The following is a 9,367-nucleotide window of genomic DNA, read 5'->3' as shown; positions in this document are numbered from 1 at the left end:
GTAGTTTTGTTCTTTTCCATGCTGCAGAGAAAGAGTATCACTTTCAATTATTCAAAGATCTGCTTTAAAACATAAGAAATATTATACATATAAAATAAAAGAAAGGAATATTACACATTTTGGAGTGGGTGACACCAATGGAAATATTCTGCCTCAGCTTCAAGTCCTCAAAGAGACCAATTTCAAGACATGTGCTTTCACCAACATCTCTCCAATCACACAGAGATTGTTTGGCTTGGTAATGGGATAAGACATCTTATAAGATGCGGCCGGGCATGGTGGCTCATGCCTGTAATCCCAGCACTTTGGGAGGCCGAGGCAGGTGGATCACCTGAGGTCAGGAGTTTGAGACTAGTCTGGCCAACATGGCAAAACCTGGTCTCTACTAAAAATACAAAATTAGCAGGGCGTGGTGGCGTGCGCCTGTAATCCCAGCTGCTCAGGAGGCTGAGGCAGGAGAATTGCTTGAACCCCGGAGGTGGGGGTTGCACTGAGCTGAGATCACGCCATTGCACTCCAGCCTGAGGTGACAAGAGCAAAACTCTTCTCAAAAAAAAAAAAAAAAAATCTTATAAGATGCATCCAAATAAGGTTCTTGATTTGGGGATGAATCCATTTGACCAGATTCTAGTCTTCCCCAGACGGGATCCTTCTCATGAATCCACACTGTCTGAGATATATTTCAGGATATGGAGATGTCAGCTGTTTTTTCAGCTTTGTTGGAGTCAGGTTCTCATTGGCACAATCTTCCCTCATTAGAAGCACCGAGAGTTGGTATCCAATTGCATTAGCAATGAAAGATCACGGGGCATGAAAATTTAGTCATAGTGTACTTTCTTTTCTTTTTCAATATTTTAAAAATTAAGCTAGACCCAACAAAAGCAAAGGCAGACATTTTTATTCAAAATAATAGAGTATACTTTATTTCATTTTCATCAATGGTAAACTATTTTAGAAATCTTAAAGTATGAACAATAACAATTGTGTATTATCAAACCACATACTTACTTTTCATGTGATAAAGACCATTTAAGCAAGCAGAAAGTAAAATTTGAAAATCTATTCCAGCAAACTGCTCAATTCACTAGTTACCTGTGTAATTAAAGAGCTGATTGCAAAAGCTTGGGAGTCTTTGAATAATCTCTAGAAGTTCCCCACAGTAGTGAACTATATAATGAACTATGATGACAAATTCTATAGGTTTAGAAAGAATTACACATCTTCTAGCATGTTACACTTTCAACTACATTTATAAACTATTTTATTCTATTCTATTTTATTTTTTGAGACAGAGTCTTGCTCTGCTGCCCAGGCTGGAGTGCAGTGGTGCGATCTCAGCTCACTGCAACCTCCACCTTCCAGGCTCAAGCTATCCTGCCTCAGCCTTCTGAGTATCTGAGACTACAGGTGCGCACCACCATCCCAGCTAATTTTTTTTTTTTTTTTTTTGAGACAGAGTCTCGCTCTGTCGCCCAGGCTGGAGTGCAGTGGTGCAATCTCGGCTTACTGCAAGCTCCGCCTCCCGGGTTCACCCCATTCTTCTGCCTCAGCCTCCCGAGTAGCTGGGACTACAGGCACCTGCCACCATGCCCGGCTAATTTTATGTATTTTTAGTAGAGATGGGTTTCATCGTGTTAGCTAGGATGGTCTCGATCTCCTGACCTTGTGATCCATCCGCCTTGGCCTCCCAAAGTGCTGGGATTACAGGCGTGAGCCACCGCGCCCGGCTCCAGCTAATTTTTTTTAAGGTTTTGTAGAGATGGGGTTTCACCAGATTGCCCAGGCTTATAAACTATTTTATACTGTCAGTATCTTCACAGGTACAGGAGAAGTAGAATATAAAAAATTGAAACTAGAAAATTGTGATGTTCTTTCATTTCCTTCTAGACCTCATATGACTAATTTAGAGGATAAGTGTGACAAGACCACATAGAGTAACAGTCTTGACTTTTCTTACATACACTTGACTACAACACTGTTAACTTTTCACTCATGTTAGCAGCAGTATCTTAGGCAAAATCTTGTGTCTTATTCATATTGACTCTGATTTCCTGCAAATAATTATATAACTCTGGAGAGCTAGTCTTGGCCATGTCTTCATCATCAATAAGACACCCTCTCTTTTTTTTTTTTTTTTTTTTGAGACAGAGTCTCACTCTGTCCCCCAGGCTGGAGCGCAGTGGCATGATCTTGGCTCACTGCAACCTCTGCCTCCCACGTTCAAGCGATTCTCCTGCTTCAGCCTCCCAAGTAGCTGGGATTACAGGCACACGCCACAGTGCCCATCTAATTTTTGTATTTTTAGTAGAGACAGGGTTTCACCATGTTGGTCAGGCTGGTCTTGAACTTCTGACTTCAAGTAATCTGCCCACGTCGGCCTCCTGAAATGCTGGGATTTCAGGCGTGAGCCACTATGCCTGGCAAAAGACTACTTTCAAAGAGTGTCTTGGCCAGCTGTGGTGGCTCATGCTTGTAATCCCAAGACTTTGGGAGACTGAGGTGGGTGGATAGCTTGAGCCCAGGAATTCAAGACCAGCCTGGGCAACATGATAAAACCCAGTCTCTACTGAAAATACAAAAATTAACCACGTGTATTCGTATATACCTGTGGTCCCAACTACTCAGGAGGCTAAGGCAGGACAACCCCTTAAGCCCAGGAGGTCAAGGCTGCAGTGAGCTGAGATCACACCACTGCACTCCAGCCTAGGCAATAGACCAATACCCTGTCTCAAAAAAAAAAAAAAAAAAAAGGTAGTCTTTGAGGAAAGGAAATCAGTTTATCAAAGAGATATCTGCACCGCCCACCCCCATGTTTATTGCAGCATTATCACAATAGCCAAGATATGGAATCTACCTAGAAATATCCATTAACAGATAAATGGATAAAGAAAATGTGGTATATATACACAATGGAATACTATTCAGCCATAAAAAACAATGAAATTCAGCCTGTAATCCCAGCACTTTGGGAGGCCGAGGTGGGCGGATCACATGGTCAGGAGTTTGAGACCAGCCTGACCAACATGATGAAACCCCGTCTCTATTAAAAATACAAAAATTAGCCAGGCGTGGTGGTGCGTGCCTGTAATCTCAGCTACTCAGGAGGCTGAGGCAGAAGAATTGCTCGAACCCAGGAGGCAGAGGTTGTGGTGAGCAGAGATCGTGCCACTGCACTCCAGCCTGGGTGACAGAACGTGACTCCATCTCAAAAAAAAAAAAAAAATGAAATTCTGTCATTTGCAACAACATGGATGAGGGTGGAGGACACTATGTTAAGTGAAATAAGTCAGGCACAGAAAGATAAATACCATGTGTTCTCACTCATATGTGGGAGCTAAAAAATAAATAAATAAATGAGCCCATAGAAACAGAGAGCAGAACTGTTGTTATTAGAGGATGGGAAGGGTAAAGAAGAAGGTAAGGTAGGGAGAGATTGGTTAACAAGTACAAAATTCCAGATAGAGAAAAGGAATAAAGTTCTAGTGATCTATAGCACTGTAGGATGAGTATGGTTAACAATAATTTATTTTATTTATTCACTTTAGCTGTCATTAGTTTATTATAAAAGACAGACATGGAAACTACTTACATGATGAAAGGTTTCAGAACTTCATTGGAATGGGCAGCTTCATGTTGATGCATTTCAGGAGTGATTTATTTCAGTCTACATATCTTCCAAGAATGTCACCATCTCTAAATAAGAAATACTTCTTGGCAGGGCCCAGCATGATGGCTGATACCTGTAATCCCAGCACTTTGGGAAGCCAAGGGGGTGGCTTGAGCCCAGGAGTTCAAGACCAGCCTGGGCAACATGGTGAAACCCCATCTCTACAAAAAATACACAAATTTGCTGGGTGTGGTGGTGTGCACCTGTAGTTCCAGGTATTCGAGAGGCTGAGGTGGGAGGATTGCTTGAGCCTGGGAGGTTGAGGGCTGCAGTGAGCTGTGACTGTGCCACTGCACTCCTTCCTGCCTGGGTGATACAGTGAGACCCTGTCAAATGGAAGGAAGGAAGGGAAGAAGGAAGGAAGGAAGGAAGGAAGGACGGGAAGAAGGAAGGAAGGAAGGAAGGAAGGAAGGAAGGAAGGAAGGAAGGAAGGAAGGAGAGAAGAGACGAGAAGAGAAAAGAAAAGAAAAAAGAAAAAGGAAAAGAAAAGAAAGAGGGAAAGAGGAAGGAAGGAAGGAAGGGAGGAAGGAAGGAAGGAAGGGAGGGAGGGAAGGAAGGAAAAAAAATAATCCTTGTCATCTAGAACTACTTTGGTGCCTTCATGTTGTGGGAAAACTTTATCTTCAACTTTCACACTAACTGGTTGAATTTCTTCACCCTTTCCTTTAGAGCCTGATCCAACAGCTTTCCTTGAGATTTTTCTGGAAGCATAATGCCCCCTTTGGTTACAGCTTCAGTGACACTTCTTTCAACCAATACTTTGTCAAAGAGTGGAAGGAACTTTCTAAGTGCTCCCACTGCCACCGATAGTACTCTGCTCTCACATTGCCCTGCAAGTAGAGACCTCCAATAATTTAAATTAAAAAAAATTTATTTTATTTTATTTTATTTTATTTTATTTTATTTTATTTTATTGAGACAGGGTCTCGTTCTGTCACCTAGGCGGGAGTGCAGTGGCGTGATCATGGCTCATTGCAGCACAAACCTCCTGGGCTCAAGTGATCTTCTTGGCTCAGCCTCCTGAGTGCTGGGACTACAGGCACTCACAGATATGCCCAGCTAATTTTTTTTTTTTTTTTTGTATTTTTTGTAAAGACGGGGTTTTGCCATGTTGTCCAGGCTGGTCTCAAACTCCTGAGCTCAAGCCATACACCGGCCTCAGCCTCCCAAAATACTGGGATTACAGGCATGAACTACCACACCTGCCAATTTTTTTTTCTTTAAAGGGAGACGGTCTGTGTTGCCCAGCAACTCTTGGGCTGAAGCTAGTCTTCTGCCTCAGTGTCCCAAGTAGCTGGAACTATGGCACGCACCACCACGTCCGGCTGGTTAACAATAATTTCGTGTATATGTTCAAAGAGCTAGAAGAGAAGATTTTGAATATTCCCAGCAGAAAGAAATGATAAATATTTGAGGTGATCTACATGCTAATTACCCTGATTTGATTGTTACACATTATATACATGTATTGTAATATCACTCTGAACCCATAAATTTGTACAGTTATTATGTATCAACTAAAAGGAAAAGGAAATAATGAAGGATGCTAAATGCTTGCCCAACCTATCTTGTAGCATTGATGTCAGTATCGATTAGATTACATAATAAGAAAACGTCTTGTAACCTCTTAAAAAAAAGTAGTCTTTGATATTTTCTGTGGTCATCTTGCATAAACCAATAGTTTTTTCTTTGTACTATCAGTCTTATAATACAGTATTGAATAAGTTGAGGAAAATAATCTTATTTATGATGTCCTTCAACTATCCTGTTTTTATCATTTCAATGATTGTGAGTTTCTATATTTATAGAAATCAATTCATGGACACCAAAAAATGATTTTTATTATCAGATGAAATAAACTCTTAAAAGCAAGTGCTGGCTGGCCACGATGGCTCACACTTGTAATCCCAGCACTTTGGGAGGCTAAGGTGGGTGGATCACTTGAGCCCAGGAGTTCCGGACCAGCCTGGGCAACATAGTGAAAACCTGTCTCTACAAAAAAATATTTAAAAATTAGCCAGGTGGGGTGGTGTGCACCTGTAGTCCCAGCTACTCAAGAGGCTAAAGAGGGAGGATCTCTTGAGCCCAGGAGGTTGAGGGTGTAGTGAGCTAAGATTGTGCCACTGCACTCTAGCCTGGGCAAAAGAGAAAGAGAGACCCTGTTTAACAACAACAACAACAAAAAAAGTGCTGTTTTCCAAGAAAAATGAAATATTTTCACCTAAGAATGTCTTACTCTTTTCAACTTGTCTAGAATGAGTGAAGGTAATCTATTAGCAGTAGTTTTACCACAAATATCAGGCCGGGCATGGTGACTCATGCCTGTAATCCCAGCACTTTGAAAGGCCGAGGCGGGTGGATCACGAGGTCAAGAGATTGAGACCAACCTGGCCAACGTGGTGAAACCCTGTCTCTACTAAAAATACAAAAATTAGCTAGGCATACTGGCGCTCGCCTGTAGTCCCAGCTACTCGGGAGGCTGAGGCAGGAGAATCACTTGAACCCGGGAGGCGGAGGTTGCAGTGAGCCGAGATCGTGCCACTCTACTCCAGCCTGGCAACAGAGCAAGACTCCGTCTCAATAAATAAATAAATAAATGTGTACTCTCAAGTTGCAATGTTTTAAAATAAACTTCAATTGTTTCATGCTTTCTGAAAATTTTCAGTGCTTCCTAAAAATTGTCAAAGCAATTTCCCATCAGAAGTTCTTCATGACTGATTTTCTTTTAAGTGGGAGAGAACAATAAGTAACAGAATATTGCATTCTTTGAAGTCCATATCCCACCAAAATTGTATCCTTAAAGCTTTGCAATTTACCTAAGATGCTTTGTAATTTGCAGCAAGTTTGCATTGATACTGCCTATCACATAATTTTATGAACTTCAAGCTTTTTTTTTTTTTTTTTTTGAGTCGGAGTCTCGCTCTGTCGCCCAGGCTGGAGTGCAGTGGCGCCATCTCGGCTCACTGCAAGCTCCGCCTCCCGGGTTCACGCCATTCTCCTGCCTCAGTGGCTGGGACTACAGGCGCCCACCACCACGCCCGGCTAATTTTTTGTATTTTTAGTAGAGACGGGATTTCATCGTGTTAGCCAGGATGGTCTCGATCTCCTGACCTCGTGATCTGCCCACCTCGGCCTCCCAAAGTGCTGGGATTACAGGCGTCAGCCACCGCGCCCGGTCGAACTTCAAGCTTTCTATAGCTTCCCAAGTGGAAGCTGAATCATTCTCATGGAAGGTGAATCATTATCTGGCCAATAGATGAAATGTGATTAATCTATTATTAGCCAGGTGTGGGGGCGGACGCTTGTAATCCCAGCTACTTGTGAGGCTGAGGCAGGAGAATCACTTGAAACCAGGAGGTGGAGGTTGCAGTGTGCCAAGATCGCACCAGCCTGGGCAACAGAGACTCTGTCTGAAAGAAAAAAAAATGGCTCCCTTGGCTTTCTTTTAATTTATTTTTAATGCTATTTTATTTTATTTTATTTTTTTGAGATGGAGTCTCACTCAGTCGCCCAGGCTGGAGTGCAGTGGCATGATCTCGGCTCACTGCAAGCTCCGCCTCCCGGGTTCAAGCGATTCTCCTGCCTCCGCCTCCCGAGTAGCTGGGACTACAGGTGCCCGCCACCACGCCTGGCTAATTTTTTGTATTTTTTAGTAGAGACGGGGTTTCACCATCGTAGCCAGGATAGTCTCGATCTCCCGACCTCGTGATCCACCTGCCTCAGCCTCCCAAAGTGCTGGGATTACAGGCGTGAGCCACCGCACCCAGCCACTTAACTTCTCATGATTGCCTGGTATGTATCTGTTTTTATCTTTCTATTTCTAACTTCTCTTTCTGTTTTAAATGCGTCTTTTATATAAACATCTTTCTTTGAATTCAGCATAGGCATCTCTGTTTTTAATTAGTAACTGTGGTGATTAATTTTATGTGCCAGTCGACTTGGACACAGGGTGTTTAGATATTTGATCAAACATCATTCTGGGTGTATCTGTGAGGATGTTTCTGGTTGAGATTTACATTTGAATTGGTAGACTGGGTAAAGCCGATTACCCTCCCCAGTATGGGTGAGTCTCATGCAATCAGTTGATGGCCTAAATAGAACAAAAAGTCTGAGTAAGAGGAATCCCTGCCATCTGATTGCCTTATCAAGGGCATCATGGGTCTGGCTTATGCAGGAAAGACAGCTCATAATTGCAACCTATTGATCCATGCTAAAAGAAAAGATTTTGCTCTACATTTAAAGACTGGTGTTTATATGTTATACATGCTTTTATGTTTTGAGTTAAAATAAAATGTATCTGGTATATCTATGTGTCTTTTATTTTTTATTTTCCCAAAAACTCCATGCTGTAAGCAAGTCTTTTGATTAACAGGCAAACTATCCATCTTGATTGCCTCTGGAAAGAGGGCTTTTCCCGTAAAATAGTGAATCATCAAATGCTTTTCAAAAGCTCTAAACCCCTGTTGTCCCAGGCTTGCGCAGTGGGGTCTTTCACTTTGTGCACTCGGTGGAAAGGTGCCTATCGTGGTGGGGGAGCTTTCCTTACCGTGCTGACCTGTAGCTCTCCAGCTACAGCTCTCTATGTTATACCTGTGAGGAGGTTGCCACAATTTTTTTTTTTTTTTTTTTGAGGCAGAGTCTTGCTCTGTCACCCAGGCTGGAGTACACTGGTATTTCGGCTCACTGCAAACTCCGCCTCCCAGGTTCAAGTAATTCTCCTGCCTCAGCCTCCCGAGTAGTTGGGATTAGAGGCATGCACCACCACACCCGACTAATTTTTGTATTTTTAGTGGAGACAGGGTTTCACCATGTTAGCCAGGCTGGTCTTGAACTCCTGACCTCAGGTGATCTACCCGCCTGGGCCTCCCAAAGTGCTGGGATTACAGGTGTGAGCCACCATGACCCGGTGGTTGCCATGAATTTTCACAGAAATTTTTCGTTTCCAGGTGGGGTAGGATCTGAAACAGTCTCCCCACTGCATATAAGTCCCTGAATCACTGAGCTGATACATTCCTGTCTACAGCATCTCAGGTTGTTACTGTTTCAGGGGCTGGAAACTGAAATGCTTTAGGGGCAAGGCCAGGGGCAGTGGCTCATGCCTGTAATCCCAGCACTTTGGGAGGCCAAGGCGGGCGAATCACGAGGTCAGGAGATCAAGACCATCCTGGCTAACACGGTGAAACCCCGTCTCTACTAAAAAATACAAAAAAAGTTAGCCAGGCACGGTGGCGGGCGCCTGTAGTCCCAGCTACTCGGGAGGCTGAGGCAAGAGAATGGCGGGAACCCGGGAGGCAGAGCTTGCAGTGAGCCGAGATCGCGCCACTGCACTCCAGGCTGGGCGACACAGCGAGACTCTGTCTCAAAACAAAACAAAAAAATGCTTTAGGGGCAAAGCAGGTAACCTGCATGAGAAAAGCAGGAGAAAGGGCCTGGGTGCAGTGGCTCACGCCTGTAATCCCAGGACTTCAGAAGGCCGAGGCGGGCAGATCACCTGAGGTCAGGAGTTCGAGACCAGCCTGGCCAACACGGTCAAACCTTGTCTTACTAAAAATGCAAAATTCAGCCAGGTGTGGTGGTGGGCGCCTGTAATCCCAGCTACTGGGGAGGCTGAGGCAGGAGACCTGCTTAAGCCTGGGAGGCGGAGGTTGCAGTGAGCCAAGATTGCACCACTGCACTCCAGCCTCGGCAACAGAGAGACTC

The 9,367-nt window shown here is 43.7% G+C and overlaps 1 pseudogene; it reads right to left on the bottom strand.

Moving 5' to 3' along the window:
* Positions 1-3,659: 3,659 nt before the first annotated feature.
* The window catches only part of LOC105739713, a 28,296-nt pseudogene continuing 22,588 nt past the window's right edge, over positions 3,660-9,367 (bottom strand).

Source organism: Nomascus leucogenys, chromosome 16 (genome assembly GCF_006542625.1).
Source record: "Nomascus leucogenys isolate Asia chromosome 16, Asia_NLE_v1, whole genome shotgun sequence".
NCBI lineage: Eukaryota > Metazoa > Chordata > Mammalia > Primates > Hylobatidae > Nomascus > Nomascus leucogenys.
This window is presented reverse-complemented; position numbering and strand designations above follow the sequence as displayed.